The 22,902-nt window shown below is 35.2% G+C and overlaps 1 pseudogene; it reads right to left on the reverse strand.

Moving 5' to 3' along the window:
- Positions 1-803: 803 nt before the first annotated feature.
- LOC114170320 lies at positions 804-21,674 on the reverse strand (annotated as a pseudogene).
- Positions 21,675-22,902: the final 1,228 nt, after the last annotated feature.

A 22,902-nucleotide genomic window follows, 5' to 3' on the forward strand; every position in this document is an offset into this window, starting at 1 on the left:
TATTTATTTATTTTTGAATTTCTTTTATTTCTTTTATTTAACAAAACTAAGTTTATTTAAATTTGTTTCACATTCAACTTTACTTAAAATTGTTTTCAAATTTTAAATTTATTTGTTTTTCATTGTTACATAAACTAGTTAATTTTTTTTAACATTTATACAATTGTTATTTTTACACCACCTCAAATATTTGTATAGAAATTATTGACTTTTACACATTTTAAAAATATACAATTTATTTAAAATATAAATTCAAATAAAAAACAATATTAAAGTATGATGGAATAAAATATCAATATAATTTATGACACGTGGCACTCACTACAAAAAAAGTGAACATTTGTGACGGTTAAAAACCGTCAGAAATGAAATTTCTGACGGTTAAAAAAACCGTCAAAATTACGCATGTCAAAAATAGATTTTGACAAAAAAAATCTAACCGCTGGTATTGCTGTCAAAAACAAAAAAGAAATTACTAGCGGTCAAAAACCACTACAAAATTTACTTATATTTTTTGATATTTTATCATATTTTGACGGTTAAAAATCACCACAAAATATATCAGATTTTAACGGTTAAAAACTGTCACAAAATATATATCACATTTTTAAATATATATATATATATATATATATATATATATATATATATATATATATATATGATTCAGACCACAAGGTGTGAATCACTACAAGTTAAACCAATATTATAAGGAAGATTTCAAGTGTTTAAATAACACTTACGGTAATAATACAAGGTAGAAAACTCATAATTACAAGGGTGGGAAAAAGTTGTAAGGAGACTCATGATGTCCCTAGATGAGCTCTGTCATCTGGTCCAGCAAGCATGATGTGTCATTATTTGTAGTTTAAATTTAACAATAGTGGCCAAAAAGAGAAAGAGAAAAGATGAATTTGAAATCCTAACCGATGTGTTAAGTTTCAAAAGGACATACATTACAGTTAAATGCAAATCTCCTTGCAAGCATGATGGCAGCATTCCTTTCTCTCTCTGATTCAAAAGCTAATACAAAAGAATGTCCTTGCTTTGGCTGCCAAAAAACTCCCTGTGTTGTTGCATTTCCACCCCCTCTAACACCACAAAGCTAAGGAAAGCAAGATCAAAGAAATATGGTCAACCAAATTTCAATTTATCATAAGTTACAAGTAGAAAAGAAGAAGATAAGAGCACAAGAATAAATGCATTTTCATGTGCACACAGATGGAATCGGATAATTCAATGCACAAGGTATATATATCAGCAAGTGAGTAACATAATGTATAGAATGAGTGCAAGAAAGATGTTGGAGCATTGAGTTGCTTTGCTTTTCACAATCTAAACATAGATGGTATCAACAATTTTAAATACCTACATTGAACTTGAATAGTATTCTTTGGCAATTGTGGTCTTTCCTTTGCAGAGTTTTGTCCTCATCTTTCCAACATGAAGCACATGAATAGATTCAGTTGGGGTGAACCATTCATTTGAGTTACAACTACCTGAAAAAGTAATCAAGGAAACTACAATATTCTTATCATGTACTATAATCTGACTAGATTTGACTTCTAAACTTTATTTTGGAATGTGAAGAACAAAGCACAAGATAACAACAACCTATGAAACCATACACCTTTGGGTCAAAAAACAGCTCAACATAATAAGGCACGCATGTAAATAAAAGTTAAAAGGAACAGAACAACATACGTTAAATTTAGTATCATGTTTGCGCACAAGTGCCTCAACATAGGTTCCCAAACCAGCAACTGCATGAGAATACAGAAGAAATTTAAGCTAAACATGACTGCACAGAAAAACATGTCTCAATATCTTAAAAGAACATATAAGAAAACAACTTTATTTTTTTAAAATAGCAACTTGTACCGAAGCAATGTCTGTCAGTGACTACTACTAATGCAAATGAGGATATGTCATATTGAAAGCAGACCTGGATCTATTGGACCAGCAGTTGAAAGTGTGAGATGCTCACTTTCTGAAATAACATCAGCTTTGCAATACACGTCCAACATCAAAAGTCTCAGGGGCGTAAACTGATTTGGTTGCTCCTGAGAAAGTTATATTATATGATAAGGGAAGATATAAATGAGTCTTTGTAACTTTTTCCAGCAGCAACTAAACCTCCCAGTGCAAACCAGGAACAGTAAGTGAAGCAAACTACCCAATTCCCATACCAACAACCATCTTCTAATTGTCATTTTTCAATGAATGTGATAGGTATCCAGACTCAGACAGATATGTATAATCCCTGTATGATCTTATTGTGGCTATTGTTCTTTCAATTGAATAACAACAGTAACAACAAACGCTTACAACTTTAAAGGTCTTTCGAGAGGACCCCTTCTCTCCCTAACTCCAACACTCCAAAAAAATTAAAAAAACCTCCTTACCAATCCTAAAACACAGACTATTTATATTAGTTTGTTACACAATTATAACTGCAGGAGGTTATAACTACAGGAGGTTATAACTGCCTCTCTGCTTTATTTCTCCTTGTGAAGACCTTGCCACTAAACCTATCAGAATGCTACTGCTTTACCAATGAAATTCTCAATCTCTTCCTTCCTATGCTCTAGATAAAGCTTTTTAAACAACACCAGAACTTCAATTGATGATGCAATGCATTCAACATACTCATGCTGAACTACTATGTCAACAAAGAACTCCGTCGAATTAAGTCGCTGGTAAGTAATCACAAACTTATTAATTAATCCATTATTAAAAATGATTAACAAAACTTTTTTTTTAATTAATATAACACTTACTTCTAACCATTCCTGAGCTCTTGCTGGCTCCCATGCAGCCATACCTTCATTTGCACTCTATAGTAATTAAAGTAATAAAATGAATTCAAAAATTAAGTATTACATATTTTAAAGTTATAGAGAAAAATATGTATAATTGAATAATACTCAGCTACAGTGACAGTATAAGACTGACTGAACATATAACTTTTGAGGTTCCATTTTTTCTCCCACAATCTCTTCTGGCAACACCGATAAAAGTAAACAACACTGAAACATAGGATAATTAATTAATTCGTTAGGTTAAGATGTGTGCTTGCTTTGTACATGAAACTTTTTAACAAAACAAAACTAAAAATTACGTGACCTTAAATAAGTACTATTAATTACCTTTAAACATTCTGCACTAGTATCAGAAACTTGCCAGGCTTGGTCTCTATCTGCCAGGGCCCATGACCTCTTACATATATAACGATACATACTCTTAAAATCTCCTGAAGGATTTTCCGTTACCTATAAAATTATAATGTCAACATTTTTTGTGCTTGATAAAACTAATATTCAATACAAAAATTGTTTTGAAATTAACTACAATTTTTTATTAGTTATATATAATATATAATTGCTTGAACCAAGTAATTATTTTCGTTTATTTAATTTGCCAGTCATGATTTCAATTAAACCTATATATGGGTCCAAAATAATTTGTTAGGTGAATTATACATTATAAAATAGTTTGAGTCTAACTAAATTAATCATTAGTATTTAAACAATATAAGTAGTTACATTGAGATGAAAAATGTTAAACAGATTATAGGTATATAACTTTCTATAAATACTAAAGGATAGAATTTGCATAATCATAACTGTTATTTGCCTTCCGGGAAAGTGACCAATAATAGGAAATGCAATACAATAAGTTGAAGAAATGCATAAATCAAGAGCCAGCCAAATTGCTAGTTGAAAAAAATAAAATAAAACAGAAAAACTACCTGATATAAGTTCTTTTTTTGCACCATCAGATGATACACGATACCACTGAATTGAACATTTAGAAACTTCAGGAGCATTATCAGAAGCAAGGTTGAATTTGAAAGTAAGAACCTAAGGTTTCATTCCCTTCAAGTTCAGATACTGTCTAGTCTTCTCTGCAAGTTGAGCCCTCAATGCTCGAAGTTCATGTTCCATATCCATGACCTAGAATTCAATCAACATCAATATAATCATTTATCTTAAATAACTTAATAAAAATTTTAACAATATGGAAAAAAGAAGTCTAGGAAAATAAAGGAAAGAAAGTTAATTCAACAAAGAAGAACAATCAAGATATTGGCACACCTAAGAAAAATGGAACCCAGAAAAAGAGAAGGCAATGGAAATAGCAATTAGATGACAGAAAAATTAGGTACATGTGTAGGCGTTCATATATACCTTGCTTGGCTGATGCAGGATTTTTATTCTTCAAGCCTCTTGAACTTCCTTCATCAATTGTTCCATGTCCTAAAAGATACAACCATTTTTTGTTGAAATGATTATTACTAAATTATGATAGACCAACAGTATTTGGTTCATCGGATAAAAGAAAAGAGAAAGCAAAAACACTTGAGTGGGAATGGCAAACAATGCAAAGAAAGGAGAAGCAGTAGCTCAACTACTCAAGGGTATCACATTAAAACAATAATCAAAAAGAGCCTCTTTGTATAAACTTTTCGACAAGCGCTTATTACAAACTCCCTATAATAAAACATGACAAATGACAAGTAAATAGCACAAACTTGTTTCCTAGAGGCTTGAGACATTCTCTCGTGTTCTTGTAGTGCCTCTTCCACTCTTTGAACTACTACTCTGGCATCCTCTATTTCAGCACGAGCAAAAGCTCTTTCTTCATCAACAAGTTTCTTAGCATCTTCAGAAGCCTAGAAATTAAATGAACTATCAACATTTGAAAAGGAATTTCTTTATGCAGCTATGGAAAAAATATTTCATAACACAGAAACTAGTGTATTTATGGAGTTATATAGTTAATATCCAACATTCTGGTCTACAACAGAAGTACAGTAATGTGTTGCTCAATTCATGTAATTATTAATCCACCACCATAAACTAGTAATTATTAATCCATACCTTCCAATTTAACAAGTACTTGTACGATGGGAATAACAATAGCAGGTGTTATATAGCTGGAGTGTAGAAAATAGGGAAGGGGTAGAAAAATGAAACTGATAACTATTCAAAAATACCAAGTTCTGTAACCAACAAAAAAAGTTTGAATGATGAATCCCAAGTACACCTCTCAATTACATAATAAAACCTTTAATTAAAAACACAAGTTTAGTAGCTACAAGGTTACCTGAAAATTCTGAAACTTATGGTAGCCCAAAGTGCTCTAGATGAAAAGCTAGAGAACTAAGGACCTGGAGAAAGGCCTGTAAAATAACAAAATTACCAAAACTCAGAATTTGAAGCAATAATGGTAATAACAACAACGAGATCTTCACTAGGAAACTAAAAAAAGAGTAACATCTGTTAGTTTTGAAATGGTTGAAAAGCCAAGAAGGGGGGTTGAATTGGCTAGTTAAAACTTTAGACTATTTTTGCAAGCTAAAAACCTCCTTTAATTGAATCAAATAGATCACCAAGTTAGGATGCAAACAGTACTGAACTGTACACTTTCAGTCGATCAAAAACAGAGTTAACAGATTGATTTTACTAAACAGATTTTGTTCTGGTATAATCAATCGATTGAAATTGAAAAACAGTCGACTGAAATACTGGGAAAAATGCAGAAATGTGAATTTGAATTTTAAACCAGAAACAATGCTCAAGAATGATCAAGATCAGTTCCAAATGATTATACAAACATGCTCAATGCTTCAGATGCTATGAAAACATGCAAGAACATGATAAAGATGATTAAATCACAAGTTCTTGAAACTTTAAAATGAAAATGCAAGAGAGAAAGGTTAGAGAAGAGAGGACACCACGAATTTTTATACTGGTTCACTCAAACCTAAGCTACATCCAATTTGTCAAGGCAACCTGAGCTTGACTTTGCACTATTTCAAAAGTTTTACAAAGAATCCACTCTTACACTTCCAAAATATGCAAAAACACCACAAAAGACTCTTGAATCACACAAGAATCACACCAGCACAGCAAGAACCCTCTTGCAGACCTGGAAAACCACCAGGCACACACACAAAACTTGAGAAAGATCAAACCTTAGTGGTAGCACAGCCTTGCCTACCACAAACCACTTTCTCCAAGCTTCAAACCAAGCCAAAAGCTTCAAGAATTGATCCAAGATCAATCTTCAACAACTGCAACACCTATGATCATGAAGGAGAGAGTTTCCACAAGTTTCCAGAACCAAATCGTGCTCTAAAATGATGAACAGACCTCTCTTTCGAAAATTACAGCTTTTATAGTCAAACTGTTACGAAATTCAACAGGTTGATTTTCAAATCAATCGGTTGATTTCACTTGACTTAAGTGAAATCAGTCGATTAAAAACCAAATCAACTGATTGAATTTGTTGCAGTTTAAGACTACTGCAGCCAACCTTTTAACCTGTTAAAAAGCCATTCAACAAATTAAAAGAGACATTTTAACCTTTTGAAAAGCCATTCAACAGATTAAAAACACACCAAAGACCAAACTACATCTAATTAATGCTTTAAGGTCTACAACATGAATTAAAAACAACAAGTACACTTTCTTAATGATGTAACTACATGGAGAGCACATGTTTCAGCCTTGATCACCATGGATATCATCAAATCTCCTTTCCTTCATCAATGTAGGCTTCATTCCAATGTCTATGGCTTCAAGATAGTTCAAAAGAGCTTCATTCAATCTTCATCAAATCTTCAAGAAGCAAACCACCTTGGCTTCTCATGTCAACAACATCAACATCTGGCCATGGAAGCACATTTCACAATTTCCAAGGATATTCAACTATGAAAGGAAATTCACTTTTGACATTGGAGAACAGAGTAACCATAAACATAACATCATGTACACACAGAACAGATTAACCTAAGAGGAAAAATGTACCTTAAAATGCACGAATTCATGCTTGAGAAGACGAACATGGTGATCATCCCACCTCTGAAAATGGCGTTCATGATCCTCTGTGAACAAATAAAATGTCCTCTCTATATCCCCCCACACAACCAACTATATTACCATAAGACAAGTCGAGTTCCTTCAAATCTTTGAAGACAAAAAATCCAAGTAATTTATATATTGTTCGTAAGAATTCCACTTGGCAACAAAAAGATCGAGTTGAACCACTCTCCCTATGGAGGATTTGCACTGCACTCCATAACATTCATAACAATCTGTTTCAACTTTCCAAGAGAAATCATTGTCGAAATAGGAACATAAGCCCAAAAGTGCTTCTCTCTCTACAACTTGAATCATTATAGGTAGCTCCTTAAGAAAATGAAACAAATTAGAAATCTAAATCAGAATTACCTACATCCCTTGGAGTTGTTTCCCACTATTCGTTGCCTCACATTCTTCTTCGTTGTTGTTGCGAATGCTGAAGCTCATGTGAACTGAATAGTACAACTTTGTTTCATCAATAAAGGCAAATTTCACCTTTCCTTTCTCGTATTATTCCAAAATTCAAAGAAATTAACAACAACAAAAACTTAACCCTAAATTACATAGGTGAGAGAATGAAATATACTACTTGTGATCATACAAGAATTGACAACCGCGAATAAAGTAGGCATCGCAAATGGAGGGAAAAAAAACCTAGAATTAGACAATGACGTCAGAAGCACCACTTACCAGAGAGACAAAACACGGAAACACATGAATGAGCAATGAGGAGACTGAACTAGGAGATGTAGCGATGAAGGAGACTAGGCGGTGAGTGGTGTCGCCGTTGTGGTGAAGATCTTGATCTCGCTGACAATAGTAGAAGTGGTGGTCGACGAGTGAGGAAGATTACGATGAAAAGAAGCTTTAAAAAATAAAAGACTCACTAATTAAGTTTAAAATAATATAATTGACGGATTGTGACGGTTAAAGAAAAGTATCAGAAATAAAAATATTTTTAGCAGTTTATTTAACCGCTATAAACCGATCGTCAATAAAAAATATTTTTTTTTAGTGACTGTCACTACCATATCACATTGTCACTGTCACGTGGCACGATGTCAGTTTGATACGTGGCAAATTTTTAATTTTTTTTAATTTAAAAAAAATAAAAAAAAATTCAAAAAATTCATAAACTGACACATGGCACCTCATCTAACGTCGTTACTATACCATTAACGGAAATGACTTGATTGCATCAAATTTTCAAAAATAGAAACTAAATTGAGATAAAAAAAAATAGAGAGACCAAATTAATATTTTGTTATGAAAATAGAGACCAAAAGTATAATTTAACCTAACATGTTGTGAAAAACTTTTCTCAATGTACTGTCAATTACACACTCAAAGGGGATCATGTAGTGATTTTAAAATATATTTACAAATATTCTCATTTACGGTCAATATTAGATGCGTACGGAAGAATAGTGTAATAATTTTAAAATTTGCTTACCGATATTTTCATAAACATTTCACAAGATTAAACAAGGGTTTATATAAGTGATAGAAAGTAGTGAATATTTTTCTTAGTAGGAGTTTATATTGGTTCCATTAAATTTGTACAATATATATTTAGTTTTTCTTTGACGAAGGTTCCGTAATTGAAAATGATTATAGATATTACTTACGTTCTTGGTATTTATTTTTTTCTTCTAAGATCAAATATTTGGTATTATGAAACTTATAAATGCGGATATAAAATCAGGATGGCTATATTACAATAACTTTCTCTATTTTTCTTGAGCTTGCGTTTGTCGCTTTATTAGACTTCATTTTGTTCTTTTTGTGTTTAAATAATACAAGTGTAGCCTTTCTTTACACCGCATCGAAGATTTACGTTTGCTTGTTCATTTATAATAAACTTTTGCATGCTAAATAAAATATATATCATCAAACTCTAATAAATATAAGTACTGAATCGAGACCTTTTCATTATTAAAACTAAGTCCATTTCTTGTTTGCATCTAAAATAATTCGATCATGTAGAACTTACATAGCTTTTAGATTGGAGATGTAGAGACCACCTAAAGTTGATTACTACTCCTTGTTGATTTTAATGTGTTTGTTTTATTTTTTTCAAGACCACCTGATGAAGACGAAGAAAACATCAACCAAAAATATTAGTTTGGATGTATACACCACTCATAAATTTTTTTCTACATGGGACTCTAACGTCATATTTAATAGATAAACTTAATTAAACGGAACATCACACAATATAATATTAAGAGTAAAGTCTCGGAGTATAAACACTACTTCTTACAAAATAGAGTTCAAGGGTCAACAGTATTTAAAATAATTGCTCAAGAGGTAGACAATACATGGGCCATAGTCCTAAAGTAAACTTAGACAAGCATGTTCTGTTCCAAAATGAACTAGGCAGCGGAATCTCCATTACCCTATTGACCACGAGGAGTTCTCCCCTCTGCTCACATCATCACAAAAAGAGAAAACCATACACAGAACATACAAACAAGCAGAAAGGGTAAGCAAGAGTAGAAAATGATTTTATCATACAATTGCATACATTTCATAGTCCAAGATACATACATCAACCAATCATCTAATGACTCGCAACCAATACACTAAGACTCAAGACACGACTTATCCGATTACATATAATTAGTCGGATTCACAGGATGCTTGCACTTGTGGTGGCCTTTACTGCTCTATCGAGCTAATTGTCAAATGTCTCATCCCACCACTCACAAGGTTAGCCTTAAAGTGTTTCAGGCCTCCTGCTACTCTCACCACTTGAGTCAGTACGCTCTATGTGAGACTAACTGACTCCTTAGAGCGTCAGGATGCAATCCTTACTTTGAATCCTTACTAAGTTATATAATGAGGCACCACCATGAAACTCCCACTAACAAGGGTCATGGAATTATGTTTTGACCAATGAGGCACCACCATGCAACCAACGTGGAATTACGTCTTGACCAATGAGGCACCACCATGGGATCTCACATAGAGTTCCATGGAATTACGCCCTGACCAATGAGGCACCACCATGAAACTATCGTGAAATTATATCCTGACCACACCAACATCATGTTCCATCAATCATTATAACATTATTGCTCATACCAATTCCATGTCACTTTTATAACCAACCTTCCCACACTCATTACATGCCAAGATCATGCCAAACTCATCATTCACAACCCATAAACTATTTTACTCATGCATAATCACTTATCTCATGCTTTAACATAGTAATCCAACCAAACATGTGGCAAACACCCAAAGACAAAGAAGGAAACAGAACCCTAACACTTTTACGCACAGCTCTCGCTCAGGCTGAAAGGGCTCACTCAGGCGAGAGGGGTCTCTCGCTCAGGCGAGCTCCTTTCGCCTAGGCGAGAGCTCGAAGAGGAACAATGAGTTTCTACGATTTCTCGCTTAGGCGAGACCTCCTCACCTGAGCGTGACTACAACTCGCTCAAAACGAAGGCTTGTCACTTAAGCGACAACTCGAGCAGAAAACTTGGGCAAGCCTATATTCGTCTCGCCTAGGCGAGACACACTCGCTTGGACGAGAAAACCAGTGCCCACCACTGTTCACTCGTGCAACAACCAACATTCAAGAACCCAGTCAACATTTAGCAATATTCAAAGCAATCACAGCAACACCCAAGTATCTTAAACACGAAACAAAGCTAAAATAGGGAGATTATGAAGAAAACACCAAAACCCTAACTTCCCTTACCTAGAAAGAGCTAGTAATAGACTTCGACACTTAAGCCAACAAACCCAGCAGCTCTAGGAGTAGGAGCAGACTCGAGAGCTGAGAACAGCGGCACAAAAAGAAAATAGGGTTACTACTATGAACCCCAACAGAAACTACCAAAACAGCTTAGAAAGGGGAGAGTGCGATTCAAGGACCAACTTACATGAGACGGAGGTGAGCTTTTGAGCTAGCATGAACAAGAGAGAACCAAGCCCAAGCAGAGCTCCTGTTGAGAACAAGGGAGGGTTTGAGGAACTGAATTTCTGAAAGTGAGATGGAAGTGAAATTGTTAGGTTGGTTTAGGGGATTTGGACTCCCTATAGGTCAGCCTTAGGCCCAATGGATTGGGGCAGCCTTTAAAAATAAGGGTAGAAAATAATTGAGCCTTGCAGGGACAAATAGTTTATCATAATTACATTTGTTCACCTTTATGTCATCATCCATCTCATCCAGGTAAATGTTGAGTTTAAAATTTTGGGCTTTATTATTTATGACTATGTAATATTAAATCTTCAAGAGTTTTACTGGTCATTTGGAATCTTCAAGAAGAAATTTGCAACCTCAAATAAGCCTATGGCAGATACACAAGTAGATATACCATTTCTTGGACCTAAGTTTACTCATCCTTCATATCTTCAACGTCCATGTAAACTTGGGTAGATATCTCAACTCTCTTATTATTTTTTTTTCATCTATAACTTGTGGTTGTTAAATTCAACAAATTGATTCATTTTCCAAAACTGAAAAGGTTTTCATTTCCATTTCCAACTCCACCTCCAACTGCACCTCAACCAAGTAGTGAACAAGCTTCTCCTCAACCTCCACTTACACCTCGACTAAGTACTAAACAAGCTCCCCCTCCACTTGGACATGCACCTCAACTAAGTAAGATATATGTTTCACGTATTTTTCCAATTTATTAATCCTCTAATAATTATGCACACTTTTTTTCATTCAACTAATTTGCTTTCAGGAACCTTGAAAGTGAGGATATCTTCAACTAGTACATCATATGCATATTTTGGAAGTGAAGAGGAAGAAAATGAGGAGACTAAGTTGTAAGTAGATCAACAAAGGCTTGCAACTTGAAAATGAGCATTGTTTGTTGATGTTGGTATGCAACTATTTAATATTACACATATTCAATGAAAATTACTTAAGAGCCTTTTGTAATTGAGTTTAATTAAATTATGTGCTAGAACACAGTTTTAATAACTCTATCAAATATTAATTAAGCAGACATTACAATAAGATTGAATTCCATAAATATGAAATAAAATAAAAGACATCAACATTTTTGTAACTTCCAAAATGAAATAAGCTCTCCAGTTTCTATAACTTTCAAGATTGAAATATGTTTATGATGTGAAAATCTAAAAATTATTCGAAGAATGCATTATTGAATTAGTTTTTCAAACTTCATAGATGATAAGGAAAGAGAAATACAAAACAGTTGTTAGCCAATGATGTATGCCTTTAATAGAATAATGAGGGCCAACCAATTGTAGATAGTGGTGAATTATTCTATAGGTTCTTAGGTAGTATTTCAAGAAACTTCAATGTTTTTCCTATTAGTTATTCTAGTTGAAGGAAGATTCCTAAAGATTACAAAGAAGATGTACTTAAGAACACTATTTAGTTGAGGAATGTAAAAGTTGAATTTACAATTTAATTATACTATGATTGTTGTTAATTTTAATTTTTTATGTGTTTTAAGGCTAATTTTTGTGTCCATTCTGATGTTCATATAAACCATGTCCTCAAATCACTTAACACAAAGTGGAGAGACCATTGACAAGAATTTTGGAACCAAAGGAATGGTGGTACGTATACTAGAGATGAATTGATCGCAATGGCTCTAAAAGGAATAGATAGAGATCAATAGGCTTCTTTTGTTGATTATCGCCTCTAAATTGAAAAATAAACGTATAATTGATACTTTTTTTCATCAACCTTATTCATAATTATTAAATTTATATGTTGATTATTAGGACCATGCCCTAAAAAATAAAAAGAATAGAGCAAATAAAATCATTGCTCACATAGGTGGATCTAAGAGCATTGCAAGGGAAAGAGATCAAATGGTGACAATACTACATATCTTCAAGTGAAATTTATGTTTTAAGTTTTTTTGTTGTGCGATATACTTTTTCTTCAATTTTATAGGAAAAAGAATGTGGCCATAAGGTCAGTAGAGGAGAGGTATGGATATCTACACACAAGCATGCTAATGGAACATTTGTTAGTGATGAAGCAAGGAAAAGTTATGTAAGTTCGATTCTAATAAAGTCTATATATATCATCAACACTTCATCTTATTTTAATTAGTTTCTTCTCGTGTTCTATATAGGAAAATATACAAGCATATGGATCAAAATTATCATCATCCCAATCAAAAGATATATCAAGTAATGATTCCTTAGGTTATGCTTTTGGAAATCAAGAACATTGTGGACATGTTAGGGGTTTAGGTTTGGGACCTTGCCCATCTAAAGTGTTTGGCTTCAGTGCCCATTCATATAGTGAGATGTCTTCATGTTTTCCTTCTTATAATTAGTTTGGCTTCAATGCCCATTCACTTCAACCTCGGGAGTTTAAATGGGTATGAAGCATGGTTATCAAACTCGCGAGTTAACTCATTAACTCGGATGAGTTTGCATTTCTAGCTATGGCTTCCGAGTCAACTCAGAAGCAAACTCGCTTTTCGTGTGGAATCGGTAGACTCGATTGTAGAATCAATAGAATCATATGAGCTCGCGATTTTAGATGCGTTTTTGGGAGTTCGATGGACAAAATTTTAATTAAAACGAAGTTATGGACAAGACCAACCCACCAGATTAGGGCTCCTAGTGCTCAAGTCCTTTCTTCTTCTCGCGCATCACCCCTCTCCTATATTTCTCTCTCACACCAGATTAGGGTTTTTGTTCGTAGTTCACCCTCTCTCATGTAGTCTCTCACGCTCACCGTCAATGTCCATCGCCTGGGTCATCCTCTCCTCGAATGTTGTTCACACTCGCCTCTGCACACGTTCCCCCTCTTGCATTTTGAATGTTTGATTTTATAACATTTTTAAAAACAATCTTTTAACTTGAAGTTATAACCTTTTTAGCCATTTGCACGCAAGTTTCTTGTTGGAAAGCAACAATATTAAATATTATTAGTTAGCTTTTAACTTTTAAAAATAGTGTTTGTTTATTATAAATTATAAAATATTTTTTAATTTTATACTGAAGAACTGATTAATTAGAATAAAATAATGTCATTAGAGAATTAATTAGAGGATTAGACATTGACACATGACATTTGAATTTATATTTTACAATATTTATATGAATTTATTTATTTAAAGTACTTTTGTGTTGTATTATTTTGTGAATTTATTTGCATTAGGATGTTATTTATATAAATTATTTTTTTTTTGTATCAAAGTAAACTCTTACGAGTTTACGATTCAAATTTACAATCCAAGTTTACTGGACTCTCATGAGTTTACGTAAACTCTTGAGTTTGATAACCTTGGTGAAGCTTTAATTTTGAAAGATGGGAACAACATAATAAAGAGTCTCCATTTCATAATTTCAATTGCCACTACACTATGATAGATAACTAAATAGATAGATAGCATAATGTATGAATATGAATGATATGAACAAAAACTATATGATTTGATCTCTTAGATAAACAAATAGATATGATATATGGTCCTACCCTTGCAAATGCATGTAGTTCATTATGTGTTTCTCTAAAGTAAAAGTGAGGTTGCCCATCATTGCATGTGATGTTAGTACCTCTCAAGTTTTAGTCATTTAGGTTATGTTACTTGATTAATTTGATTTATTGTATTCTGTAATAGGTTTGTTCATAAATATCACAAGTTAATGAAATGAACGCAATAATGACTTTTCTTTGTACAAAACTATCAAGGAGAATTACCTCAACAACTTTCCTATGATTCATCCATTATTGGTAATATTCAAATCTTTAGTATCTTAATATTTTTTTATAATGTAAATAATGTTACTAATTATGGTTATTTTTTATTTTAGGTATGTGATAAGGGAATGTTCCTAATGAAAAAACAAATGATTCAAATCAATATTGATAATTGGAGAATGTTATGAGACTTTCACTGTTTTATATTTATGAAGGAATACAGATATTGTAATATTTCACTAGTTTGAATGTTTAAACTTTATTATTTACCTTAAACTTATAGATGATGTTATTTGTTTTTATGAATTTTATATCTAATTAAAAACAAATATCAAAATTTTAGAATTTTTTTCTTTTATTTGATATGTTTTAGGAATTATGTGCATTAAAAAGTGCAACAAATAAAATTAAGACGATTTGAAACTTCAAGCCAAAACATCAACAAATAATGAATTGCATTGCAGGGGTAAGAACCCCCACCAGGGATTTAAAACCGCTAAAAACTAGCAAAAGTTTGGAACATCCCTGAAAAGTACCAAGGGTTCCAGAACCGTTGGTAAGTGACGGGATTTCCAAAATAGTCGAAAAGTAACTGAGGTTCCAGAACCGTCTGTCGATAAGTAATAGAGGTTTCAGATACAGTCTTTAATCCATTAGTGACACTGGTATTTCCAGAAAAAACAAACAAACTACAAGTAATGCCTTTAACGGGAGTTAAAATCGTTGGAAATACAAAAGATAACCCCTCCTAAAATTTATTTCTTTTTAGTGACCACTTCACTTGATGCATAATACTTTAAGGGTGATTGAAGTTAATTGAAGTATTACAAGTTAATTGAAGTATTGAGAGCATGACTTTAATACAATTTCTTCAATTTAAATAGTGTTTTCAACTATGATATACTCATTTTCATACAAATTTTAAAATTTTGTAATTTCAGTAAATTTGATAAAAAAAATTATACCATTTTTGTAAACTAACCGAACCTTTTCCTTCGGTGTAACATGTTTTGTGAAACAATTAATGTGTTACGAGTTATGAAGCAATTCGTTACGGTGGATTAGTCCGTAAATGAAGTCCTAAAGAAAAAGTTTTATGTTGGTAAATTAAGGTGAAAGGTGAAATCCATTCAATAAAGGCTGTTTTTAATGCTCCCATCAAAATTTCTTTATATGCACCTTATCACGGAAATATAGGCTTCTAGAAATTTTGATCCACATGGAGTGCACGAAAAGCAAAGTCTAGAAATTCATATATTTGATAGTGTGCACGAAGAGAATTAATGGAGTGCACGAAGAAATTAATTTGATGACGGTGCAAGAAGAAACAACCTTCAATAAGACTACTGTCAGCATAGGATATGGTTGGAAAAAAAAAAAAAATCATGTTAGATCAATCAATATGTGTAATGCACCTAATTAAACAACATATCCTTGTTTATAAAAAAGTCTAAAACATTTATAGAATTAGTTTATCCAAAATTAGTCAAAATATAAAATAAGGAATGGATTGTCATAACATTTTACTTAATTTACTTAGTACTTTTTCTCCCAAACTTGAATGGGATATTGTACTTATTCTTTTACATGCACGCACACCTCATATTAAATATTATATTATCAATTTAAGTTATTATTATACTCTTTCTCAAAGTAAAAAAAAAAAATTGTTTGATCCTTGCTCTGGCAATAAATGAGTTTAATTTAAAACAATATTATTTGTTATTCCAATTCCATCCTGATTATCTACAAGAGACTGTGTTGCCACTACAAAAAAATTGTCTATTATCTATGATAAATTATCTACGAATATAATTACTATTACCATAAAAAAATAGTCCAGTAATATTAATAATTACAACTGATTTGAAATCATAAAGACAATGTAAAAACTCTGAGAAAATTTCCCCAAGACTAGCCCCGCTCCGACTCTATGCCTCACCAGATCTACCTGTAACACCATCTGCTCACGTATATCGCGTATACGATCATCGCCAAACACAAGCAGATAGGGTGAGCTTAACAGATAAAACATATACAAATATATACCCATATACAACATGTCAATATAAAACACAATCATTCCAAAGGATTTCCCTTCCTTTGATTCATACCACCTGGCCACAACCAGGTTATTCATGTTCTACATCTTCTAGTGATTACTTCTAGGTGGCTTGCTGCCATACCTATCGGCCACAACCGATATAGCACGTGCAGGAAACCATGTTACGGATCATACACCGTAACGCCAGGTGGAGTTCCCAAATACGAACATAGTTCGCAACGTCCTAAGACTACCAAACTCGTCAGTCAACTATTGAGGAGGGCAATCTATCTGGACCCATCCGTACTGGCCACAACCAGCACACTCACACCAGCAACACTCGCCAAATCGAGCCACAACTCAAGAGTTCCTCGCGTTCATCCGCCAACCCAAGTCACAACTCAAGAGATGTTATTTCGAGCCATAACTCAAGGAATACCACGTGCTTTAACCCCTATCCCGAGCCACAACTCAAGGGATACGTTCTGAGCCACAACTCAAGGAACACCAGCAATCCCACCTTTGAAGCCTCACCATTAGCCTTGTAGATCACGCCCACAGAATCAAGAACACCAACACTGCTGTAGTAAAATCGTCTGGCGGGGGACACGTACCGTCAGACGCTGCCCGCTTCCAAACCGCCTGGAAGGTATGATGAGTCGAACCTTGGCTCACATTCAATAATTAAATTTTGGGAATTTAATATTATTTTTGCACTTAAAAATTGTATTTAGTTGCATATTACATTATTGGATATTCTTGAGTTTAATAATGCAACAATAATTTAATTTAGGTCCTTAAGAGTGTAAATAATGAATATTTTAATTCATTAATTAAGTCCCAAAATAGGAATTTTGGAGAGAAATAGTTCAGGTACTAATTGCACCTCCAATTCTCATGTTTACACCCACTTTTTCCAATTGGAATATCTATTTCTTAAAAAAGACATTTATGGAGCTAACTGCACCCCATGTTTTCAGGTTTACACCCCCTTCTGCAATTTAACTTTCAATTTCTGCTTTGCACACCTCCTTTTTACGAAGTTGCACCCCTAATGTCACTTAAACTCTCGTCCACCAGATTGCGCCATGTGGCAATCCCCCACTTATTAAGTTAACCAATTAAAACTTGCCACGTCCTCAATCCCCCACTCACTAAAATAACCACTCACAGTTTGCCACATCATCAATACTCCACTAACTCAAATCACCAATCAAAACATGCCACCTCATCACTCTCTCTCCTTCACACAACCAAAACCCTAACCCTAATTTCTTTCTTCTCTCTTTTCCTCACCAACCCACTCCGCAGCCGCCATGACCACGTCCGGCCACCACTGCACACGCCGAAAAACCACCGCTCGTCGCGCCCTCATCGGAAACCTCGTCATCGTTGCTGCACTAGTGGTTCGCGACATCTGCGTCATCTCCGCACGTCCTGCAACCACCACCACATCGTGACAGCTCTTGCAGGGACAACTGCCACCACCTTCTGTAACGTCCTAGCCGGAAATTACTTATTAAAATAAAACAAAAATAAAATTTAATAAAACGACCTCATTTATCATTCAACAATTTCCCAAAACGCGGGAAATATTTAAAACCTTAAGTTCAACGCACCAAAACAGATAAAATAATTCGCATTAATACTATAATACAATTAAAATGGTCTATAAAATTATTACAATAACACTATAGTCCAATAAAATAAACTAGTGAGAAAATCCCCAAGAGTTCCCCACTCCGTCTCTATGCATTTGTCCGCTCACCTGCATCAACATCTGCTCCCATATAACAAGTTACATGATCATCGCCACACACACACAGATAGGGTGAGCTCATTTAAATAAAACCAACCAATAAAATATTAAATACAACATCAAAACATTTAAACCCAGGTTAGTATTCTTCTCCCTTTTTCCTTACTTCTCCACTTCTAATACTTTCATTAGACGTCTAACATTTCTATACCCTTTAGGTGAGAACAATGATCGATCTTCGCTGCACGAGTGTCTACTCGCCCCTCCAACTACAGGCCACCACTTGATAGTTCACACGTGGGAATAACCTTGCCACAGCATCTCACCGTGACACCAAGTGGAGCTCCCCGAAACAAACACAAAGTTTGTAGCTGTTCCAGACTACCAAAACTCTATCAGAATGCTCTGAAGAGGGCAATCACCCGAACCTCGCCGTACGAACCACAACTCGCACACTCCACTGGACTTCCTAAACCACCAGGCTACAACCTAGAGTGGTCATGTGTTACTCCAATACAGGTTACACTCGTAACTGGACCCCCAGCCAAAGCCTCACATCATGAACATCACCTAAAGCTGTCTAGAAACCTTTCCTTGCGCACCATCACCACGTCGCTAGGCGGACACTGGGTCCAAATCGCCTGGCAGGTATCACACACCGCCAGACACCACACACCTGTAGCATCATCATTGCACCGTCACCACCGGGCGGACTTCACCATGCCGCCAGGCGCCACTCGTCGCCACCGCCTGGCACACCCTTCCCGCGTCGCCAGGCGCCACCGCATCGTCAGGGTCTTTACTACACCATTCCACTTTGTGGAACCCTCCCTACCACCAGCCGCCCTGCTCGCATTGTGACCACTGCCACTGATTTTCGTTTCGTCCGCCTGGCGGCTCGCTCGTGTTGCCAGGCGCCATACCAATAGCGCACTGGTACTGGTTTCTTGGCACATAAACAAATCCCCAAGGGATCTCAATCATACAACACAACAATTTATAACACAGCCTGGTTTTCCAGTCATACAACTATAATAAGATTGCATCACACCCATTCAAACATGCCATCAAATCAAGTATTGTCATGCACCCATACTCTCCTTCACTTACCCCTTTAAACATGCCACATACATTCCACATACACCCAGTCTTAGGATCACACAGTCTGATATTTTTATAAACTCATAACACCACACTTTGGTCAATATTGCATATGTACCTCAATAAAAATTCACAAGCACAAAACCATTACTAGGGTAAAGTTGCACCATCCATACCATATCTCACATAATTATCTCACTCGTACACAATTAACATACATTCTGAATTTAATTTACCACATGCACCCAAATGTTCAAAGATCACCACTATCTATGTCACACTTCACACTTTCACTTATTTTAATCTCCCCTAGTCTCGTTTAAGTCAAATTCTTCCTACCTGTTAAATTTCTAAATCATACAAGTATAGTTTGCCAATTAAATACCCAAAGACACGAAACCCACGCAAGACTGCCCAAAAATTCACTACACTGACAGGCCGCTTGGCGGCAGTTCATGTGCCGCCAGGCGGTGCATACACATCTGGGTTCTGCCCAGATTTTCCAGCACCGAACTGCACCCTAATTTTCCAATTACAGTACCCACCTTCATCCCAACGTGTTTCTATATGCACACACCATACAGGGTTGGTACAACATTCATATTATAGTTAATTCTGGATAATCAACGCACCAATCATTGAAATATTTCATGCTTATTATCCCCAATTCCCGCATAAACCCTAACCCCCAATTCCATTCTCAAGTTCATGCAATTCCAATCAATTTAGTAACTACAATCCCATAATTCATCATGCCAATTAAATATGTACAATAGAAATACAACCCAAACACCACGGCATCGCTGACAAACCAACCAAAACGAGAAAATGGGAAGACGCACGTTGCGTCGCCTAGTGGGCCACCCTCAGCCGCCAGGCGGTTCATAAGAAAAACTAGAAAAACTGGCTCAGACACATTGAGTCGCCTGGCGGCTCATGGACGATCGCCAGGCAGTTTTTGGAAAAATCCAGAAACGCGTACAAAACTTGACATTAACAGATATGCAAGCTTTATTAATTCCAAACATTACATGGTTACGCAAGAAGCACAATTTAATTAACAAAGGAACTCCCCTAACCTGGATCTCCTTAGCTTAGCTTTGACTCTTGTAAGCTCTCCCTTGAACACCAATATCCTCCTTTGCCTTTCCCTCAACTCAGCCCCCCAAAACCTCACTCAAAAACTCACCAAAACTCTCAAATTCGTGTTCTCTTCTGCAGCCACAATAACAGCTTCACAAAACCCCTCTCTCTTACCTTATTTTGTCTCTTTAATCACACCTTAATTAAGGTTAATGACCATAAAATGAAGAACTAAGTATTTAATGAGCTTAATGATCATTCAATGGTGTTTAGAGATACTTTTCCAGCCATCCTAGTTGCCCTCTCACGGCTAGGGTTTGTGTGACTCTTCATGTTCATGTCAACTTATGTCATATTTCGTGATAACATTAATACGTCAAAGATGATCTCTTTACTTATCACGCCCAAGCATGTCTACAAAAATACTAAAATTAAATAACACCACATTAGCATACCTAGGACTTGAACCCAAATTCTCTCACACAATTAAGTACTCTCCACCATTAAATGCCATAAAGGCTTCCACGACCCACATTTATTAATTAATTATTTATTTAATTAATTAAATTTCACGAGTCTTACACCTTCTGCAACTCTCGCACCTCCACCGTCCTCCGTCGTGCCTCTCTCGCACCTCCATCGCTTCCCCATGCGCGAACCAGCCTTCATGACTCATAGAACCACCGCGACTTCAGCCTCGAACCACTATCTCTGCTGCGTCTCGACTCCCCCTATGCGTCGTTTCCGATGTTGATAATCTGCCATTTTAGTAACTCTTGTCGCGACCACATGGAAAGATGCAACCCCATCTCCGCAGTCGCGCTGCCAGCAGCTCGAACATGTAACTCTCGCGCTACCATGAACCACCGCTGCGTCTTCTTCATCATGAAGTCACCACCAACGCGTGCACACCAGAATCGTAGCCCCTCCATCTTCACATCACGCTGGCATCACCATGCCTACACCATTCTCACACACGTCCAGACCCACCACTGCTACACCGGGTCTGCTTTGGGAACCACCATTGCAGCGACACTCGCGGAATCTGCAACAGCCACGACCACTCACAGAACCACCACCAAACCCTAATTGTGGAAAGGAAATCTGATTTGGGAGACAGACTGCTCTAACACGTGGCAGCCTCTCGTTGGACATTCGACGAGTTAGCACTGGTCAACCAATCAACTCTGGACAAAGATTTGGTCAACAATGGTCCAACAGGATATTTTACACTATTTCTAGCATGTGGTTCCTCTAAAGGAACCCTAAATTGCCTAAAAGAAGAAAGAATCGTCTAGCGGCAGTTCATCGCTGACCAGACAGGTTTTGGAAATTTTCCAGAATCACCACTTTAATTGGAATACAACAATTCATACAAAATCTTACCAAATTCAGCATGCCAATCACATTTAAAATAAGGTTAACATGTAAGGTATTTTATTATCATACCAATCAAAATTAATCATAAACTTAACGCGTAAAGCTTCCCTAACCTGGTCTCCTTTGCTTAGAACTTTGAAAATTATCCTTTGATCACCAATGACCCTCCTTGGTTCTTCTCAATTCAGCCCCAAAGCTCCCCTCAACACTCTCAATCCTCACAAACACTCAAGTTTTCGTTCTCCCTTCTGCAACCACAATAACTGCCCACCAAAACCCTTTTTCTTACCTCTAATTAGCCTTTTAAAAGTGGGCTTAATGTGGTTTAATGGTCTAAAACGAAAATGCAATTAGACCATGGTTAATGTCATTTAATTGGTTATCTTATGATGGTTTTCGAGCTCTCCTTGGCTGCTAGGGTTTTCCTCTACCCTTTCATATTCAAGCCAAATCTAAAATAGCCAAAAATAAAGTTTAATTTAGGTTCTCCAAGGCTTGAACCCATAACCACACCCATGCCACATCAATACAAAACCATCATGCCAATTCATGTTTCTTGCCAACTAATATAATTCACGTATTATATCATTTCAACATTCTCAAACATATTATTGAAATAATAATAATTAAATAACACATAAATGGCATACATAGGACTTGAAGTCCTATCACACAATAAAGTACTCTCAACCACTTGAATTAGTACTAATCCACATCATACCAATCAGAATTTAATGTCATAAATGCTCTCTCTACTCGCATTTATTAATTATTTATTTATTTAATTAATTAAATTCTACGGGTCTTACAACAAACTTTGACAAAATTATTTTATACAAATAATTTTCTACGAAAGTGGCCGTAGAAAATAAATACAATAAAAAATTATATAATTTTTTTTAAAAAGAAATTACCTACAAAAGAAACATTCGTATGTAAAAATAATATACTCGTATGCAAAAAGATTTTAGGTATAGGTTTTCACCTCTCCCGAACATAACTT

This window comes from Vigna unguiculata, chromosome 11 (genome assembly GCF_004118075.2).
Source record: "Vigna unguiculata cultivar IT97K-499-35 chromosome 11, ASM411807v1, whole genome shotgun sequence".
Taxonomy (NCBI): domain Eukaryota; kingdom Viridiplantae; phylum Streptophyta; class Magnoliopsida; order Fabales; family Fabaceae; genus Vigna; species Vigna unguiculata.